At 34.4% G+C, this 6,917-nt stretch overlaps 1 non-coding gene across 1 annotated transcript; it reads right to left on the bottom strand.

Moving 5' to 3' along the window:
* Positions 1 to 3,848: 3,848 nt before the first annotated feature.
* LOC121208674 (small nucleolar RNA R71) lies at positions 3,849 to 3,955 on the bottom strand. Its single transcript, XR_005903805.1, has one exon. It is a non-coding gene; the product is annotated as a small nucleolar RNA R71 (small nucleolar RNA).
* Between the last annotated feature and the right edge of the window lie 2,962 nt (positions 3,956 to 6,917).

The following is a 6,917-nucleotide window of genomic DNA, read 5'->3' as shown; positions in this document are numbered from 1 at the left end:
GTACTCTTAGACAGGGTCTATTCCTCTTCTGAATAAGAGCATGTCTTGAATCAGTATCCTAGGATATCAAAACAAGAATTAAGAACACATAATTAAGAACAAGTTAAATATTTATCATACGATTCAGAAAATAATAACAAGATTCGTCTTAGGTTTCATTCCCCTTAGGTATTTAGGGTTTTTAGTTCATAACTAAATAAGAAAACATCTCAGAAGAATAAAGAATACAAAACATAAAGAAAACCCAAAACTCCTGAAGGGAAATTGAGGAGAGATCTTCAGTCTTAATGATGAATCTGGCTTCTGAGATGGATCAATCGGCTTCCTTGGAGTAATTCCTTACCCCCTATTCTCCGTCCCCCTTTTCTTCCTCCTCTAGGGTGTATTTATAGGCTTTGGAATGCCTAAAGGCCCTTGAAATTAGCCTTTTTTCTGAATTGGACTCAATTTAGACTCGATAGGGACACGCCCGTGTGATACGCCCGTGTGCGATTACTTCAGGCCGTGTTCGAGCCTATTAAAATGGCACGAGCGTGTGCTATACCCGTGTGAGTTCTGCTCCAATTCTTCCAAATTGACACGACCGTGTGGTCTGCCCGTGTGAGGAGGTCTAGGCCGTGTTGATCTCGCACTTTGGCCCATTTTCTTCATTTTTGGCTCGTTTCTCATTCCTTTCGCTCTCCTAAGCTCTTTTAAGTATAAAACATGAACTTAAAGCATTAGGAGCATTGAATTCACCAATTCTTATGGAAAATCATCCATAAAATGCATTAAACATGGGGTAAAAATATGTATAAATTACGGTTTATCACCTACGATATAGCCTCATTCCCAGGTTCTTACTAACTCTCCTCAAAAATGGTTGCACATTCCACATTTTCTACTACAGGCTCAGGGGTTCGCAGTTGGGATGCAGATGAGTCAACTTGGGTTTCTTGACTCGACTCTCAGCAAGCCCTCATTTCTCTAGTCCTAACTCGTGGGTGCTCATTTTAAGTTTTATGAATGTTGTCAACAGAGATAAATTTTTATCATTATCACTTGAACAGAGATAAGTTTTATGAATGTTTTCATGGCTTAGAGTTTGCTCATTCTTTAGTTTACTATAGTTTTTACAATCTATAGTTTTACATCTAAAGATCACTTACCTTAGATCGGCTTAGCAAAGTCTCAGGTTTCTTTTATAACAAATTAACATGTGGCATGTTTCTTCCAAAATACCATTTTTGTATTATATGAAGTTTTTCAAAAATATTTTACCCATAGTCTGAGTTTTAAACCGAGCTTTGATACCACTAAATTTAACTCCTCAAGTTAGGCCTAGACGTTACAGCCCAATCTAAGCGACTACATGGGCCATAGAAATGACGAAGACTTGAGTTGAAATAAATGGAAATAATATTTGAAAATGTGTGTTAACATTCCCCTTTAAATACAATGTTTTTGACATTCCCCTTTAAATACAATGTTTTAAAACCTTACTTTGAAAGAAGTCTTATTTATTATTTGTAAAACACTATGGTGATCATAAAAAATTCAAGTTCGGTCAATTGAGTTTATAGAAATTAACATTATTAAGAAACCATTAAAACATTTAATTCATATCAACACTCATGCAAAATATCCAATGTCCATAGTTTTTAAAACGAGATACTGATAACTCTTGAAAATAGTTATATTTCAGGCTTCTAAATTGAAGTATTTGCCTATAATTAAGAGAATTTCTTTGCATTTTAGACTTATTATTAGAGTATTACATATTAAAGCTTGGATTGTGTTTTAGCTGTAAAATTATGTTACTTTTAATTACTGGAAAAAGGCTTGGTAGTCTTTGGTAGTAGGTGCAGGTAGGATGAAAGAGGCAAGAAGAAGGAAAAGAGGAAGAGGAAACAAGAATAAAATAAGTGAAAGATTTCCATGGCAAATGGTAGGATAGATTGCCAATAGAAATGTAATGGAAATTCTAGGAAGATGACGCAACACTCAATCCGCATCACTCTCATCCAACTATACATGTACCAGATAAATTATCCTAAAAAGGAGGAGCAAAATATATGTGCTGAGAGGGACATATCTACACTATAAAGTTATGAGAGAGAAGAGAATAAGGAGACACGAATTATGAGGAGAAAAGAAAAGAAAGAGAGGTTTTTCTCTCTACAATAGGATCCTGTGGAGAAAGTGTGTGGAAAATTTAGAATTAAAGAAGAGGGTAGCAACTAAAAAGAGGAGATCACAGACGCGAAGAAGGAGAAGAGAAATTTTCCTTGGGTTTTGCGTAAAAGCTTGAGATGAAGATGGAGTGTAGCGAGAACTTCTTGCAGTTTTATCTTTGTTTTATTTTTCTTGGTTTAATTTATTTGATTCGTAAAACTTGAAGAATGTGGATGAATGATTTAATTTTGGATTTCATTGCCCAACCCATGAGCAAATTATCTTTGGGTTGGAATTATTTGGCTGATTATTGAATTATCTGTAATGCCCATGATATGATTTTGATTAAAATTACTGTTTCATTAGATTTATGCTTATTTTGAATGCATGCATACAAGCTCTAAAGATAATTGACTGTATGTTATGTTCTTAGATAGATTTGAATCTAAAAGGATTAAATACATTAGATCATTAATCGATTGATATAGGCAAGTATTCGAAAGAATAATTGCAGCACTCTAGACATAAAAGTTGCAATCTGTATAGGTGAAGAGCATTAGTGTGGTTATCATTCACGAGTCTTGTAGACATACACAGACTCAAGATAATAGCTAAAGTCCAACTTTCAAAAAAAGTAGACTACAGTAGTAATTCTTTTGATAGCAGTTAGTCAAGAATTTTGCCAAGGCATTATTATGTTATGAAAATATTCCTTGAGTAATTTCAACCTTTATCATTCAACAACAGAAATACTCTCTACTTACTTTTTTGAATTGCCACGACATTTAGATTGCTTTGTCATTTTTTTAGTTATACTTGATATTATTAGTTCATTCATTAATTCCCTTCATCAATTTACACTTTGTTTCTTTTGCATAGTTTAATTAGTACACTCTGTTTCTTTTACATAGTTTAATTAGTTAAATCTACGGTAATACTTTACTAATTGTAATAAATTTCTAAGCCCTATGGAGATGAAACTCAGTCATCATTATAGTACTTGAATTGATGTGTACACTTGCCCATTTGGATTACATTTTTAAACGCAACAAGTTTTTGGCGCCTTTGCTAGGGATCAACAACATTAGTCAAAATTGGTTTGTTATTATCAATTTAATTTCTGTTAGTTTAGTTTAATTAGTTGTTTTGATTTTTCTTTTTCAAGTCTATGCTAGTGTATGCATAAAAATATTTTGGAGAATACAAAGTATTGTTTTGATCCAGAGATTGAGAGAACCTTAAGGAGAAAGAGAAATGAGTTGTGAGAAATGGAAGAATTAGAAATGATCTAGGTAGAGAAGATCTAGTACCATTAGAGATTATAGAAACAGACCCATCAGATAACATGTAGTGCCAATCTTAGATGATCCGAATCTAGGAATTGTTAGGCCAACCATTTAGGCTCAACAATTTCAATTAAAGCGAATGATGTTTCAAATGCTGCAAATTGTAAGGCAGTTCAGTGGATTGCTTACAAAAGATCCACGACTCCACTAACGACCCTTTCTAGAAGTCTATGATTCATTCAGGTAGCAAGCTGTTCCTAAAGATGCTCTACATCTGAAGTTATTCCCTTACTCACTGTGAGATTGTGCTGAAGCATGGTTAAATGCATTGTTGTTAGTATGGTGGCATCGTGGAATGAATTGTGTCATAGGTTTCTGCTAAGATATAATCCTCCTAACATGAATGCCAAGTTAAGGAATGACATTACATTGTTTATACAATTAGAGGATGAAACATTATATGAGGCATGAGAGTAATTCAAGGAGCTATTAAGAAAATGCTCGATGCATGGTTTCTTGCATTGGATGCAAATGGAAATGTTTTACAATGGATTGAATGCTCAAACAAGAATGGTTGTCGACGCATTTGCCAATGGGACTTTACTCGATAAATCATACAATGAGGCTTATGAAATTATGGAAAGGATAACAAATAACGATTATCAATACCCACTACCAGAGTTGGAACTAGCAGAAGAGTTGCATGAGCAATGGAGCTTGATGCAATTACATCTCTAACAGCTCAGGTATCATCTTTAATAGATATGATTAAAATGTTGAAAAGGCCATCTACAGTGTAGGAAATAAAGTAGCAAAGTTAGCAAGTGTTTACTTTGGAGAAGATCATGTTTTTGATGAATGCCCATCGAACCTAGTCTCAGTTTATTACATGGGGTATTTTAATCGTAACAACAACAACCTATACTCCAACACATACAATCCATGGTGGAAACAACATCTTAATTTTAGTTGGTGTAATCAAGGGGTGGGAAATGCCAGTAATGCCATTTGATAGAATGCTATGAGTGTACCAGCTGGGTACAATCAATCTTTGCCACGGCAAAATGCCTAGCAAAATTCAGCTTCAAGTTCTTCGTCTATGAAAGCTTTATTAAAAAAGTATATGGCCAAAAATGATGCTATCATTCAAAGCCAAACTTCATCTTTAAGAGTTTTGGAAAATCAAGTAGGGCAATTTGCCACTACATTGAATTCCAAACAGCAAGGAGAATTGTCGAGTGACACTGCGAGTTCTCGATCAGAGAAGGACCAGTGCAAAGCCATTACACTTTGAAGTGGTACTCAACTACCAGGAGTTGTGAATGACACCATTACTAAAGAAGGAATTTCAACTTTTGCAAATGAAATAACTGAGAATAAGTAGGGGGCAAGCTATAAAGGAAAAGAGCAACCAAAAAAATGTTGAAGCAGATGTAACTTGTATTATTGATAAAAATGTCATGGCAAAACAATTTAGATAAATGGAAAGAAGGCCACCCCCACCTTTTCCTTGGGGGTTCCAAAAATCCAAGCAAGATGTTCAATTCAAGAAATTTCTAAAGGTCCTGAAACAATTACATATTAATATACCATCGGTGGAAGTATTGGAGAAAATGCCTAACTATGTCAAGTTCATTAAAGTTTTTGTATCAAAGAAGCGAAGGTTAGGAGAATTTGAAACTATTGTTCTCACTGAAGAGTGCACAGTAATGTTCAGAAACAAATTGCCACCAAAACTGAAGGATCTAGGGAGTTTTACTATACCCTGCTCTATTGGCAATAATTATTTAGGCAAAGCATTTATGTGATTTGGGTGCAAGCATAAATCTAATGCCTATGTGTGTTTTCAAGAAGCTTGTAATAAGAAAGGTGAGACCTATAACTATCACACTGCAATTAGCTGATAGATCCTATGCACATCCAGAAGGTAAAATTGAAGACGTGCTAGTAAGAGTCGACAAATTTAGTTTTCCAGCTAATTTTATTATTTTGGAATGTGAGGCTGATAAAAAGGTACCAATCATACTTGGGAGACCTTTCTTCGCAATGGGTAGAACATTAATTGATGTCAAAAAAGGTCAATTAACTATAAGAGTTAACGATCAACAATTAACTTTTAATGTCTTTAATGCTATGAGATGTGCAGATAATGGTGAATAATGCCATGGTATTGAGATTATCAATACAGTAGTACAAGAAAAAATTGAAGATTTTTGCTCTAACAATTTAGAAAATGATGCAGATGTATGTAAGTTAATTGACGCAGACATGATTACAAATCTTAATAAACTGATGGAAGTTCAACAAATTGGAAATTTACCAAGGAGAAGTTTCAAATCATTAAATCTATCCGACCGTTCTTTTAAACCTCTTCGGCCATTCGTAAAAAGACCCTTCTAGCCTGGAATTGAAGCCCTTTCCATTAAGTTTGAAGTACGCTTATTTAGGAGATAACAACACATTGCCAATAGTTATCTCGGCTGAGTTAACAACAAATCAAGAGGCTCAATTATTGGAAGTTTTAAGGAAATATAAAAAATCCTTGGGGTGGTCAATTGAAAATATCTAAGGGATCAATCCAAAAATTTGCATGCACAAGATAATACTGAAGGATTGCCATGGAAAATCTATTGAGCAGTAGAGGAGACTGAATCCCATCATGAAGGAAGTTGTGAAAAGGAGATTATCAAATGGCTGGATGTTGGAATCATATACCCAATTTTTTATAGTTCTTGTGTGAGACCTACTCAGTGTGTACCTAAAAATGGGAGTGTCATTGTGGTAAGAAACAATAGCAACAAACTTATTCCCACTCGTACTATCACGGGATGGACGGTTTCTATGGATTACTAGAAACTCAACAAAACAATAAAGAATGACCATTTCCCTCTGCCATTTATCGATCAAATGTTGGAATGACTAGTAGGGAAAGCCTTTTACTGTTTTCTGGATGGATACTCAAGGTACAATCATATTGCCATAGCTTCTACTGATCAAGAAAAGACCATATTCGCATCTCCATATGGAACTTTTTCATTTTGAAGAATGCCATTTGGATTATGCAATGCCTCTGCAACTTTTCTGTATTGCATGATGGCAATATTTTCAAACATGGTGTAGAAATTCTTAGAAATATTTATGGATGATTTCTCAGTGTTTGAATATACACTTGAAGACTGTTTGTAAAATCTGAAGTTAGTTCTTTGTTGATGTCAAGAAACAAATCTTATGCTAAATTTGGAAAAATGCCACTTCATGGTCTGTGAGGGCATTCTTCTGGGACATAAGATTTTCCACCAAGGAATTGTCATTGACAAAGCAAAAATTTATGTTATTAAGAAATTACCACCACTTACTTCATTAAAAGGTATCTGAAGCTTCCTCGGTCATGTAAGATTCTATCATCGATTTATCAAGGACTTTTCCAAAATATCCAAACCTCTTTGCACATTATTGGAACAAAACAGATCTTTTAAT

Source organism: Gossypium hirsutum, chromosome A10, assembly GCF_007990345.1.
Source record: "Gossypium hirsutum isolate 1008001.06 chromosome A10, Gossypium_hirsutum_v2.1, whole genome shotgun sequence".
NCBI lineage: Eukaryota > Viridiplantae > Streptophyta > Magnoliopsida > Malvales > Malvaceae > Gossypium > Gossypium hirsutum.
Note: the sequence above shows the minus strand (reverse complement) of the source record. Positions and strands in the feature narration are given on the sequence as shown.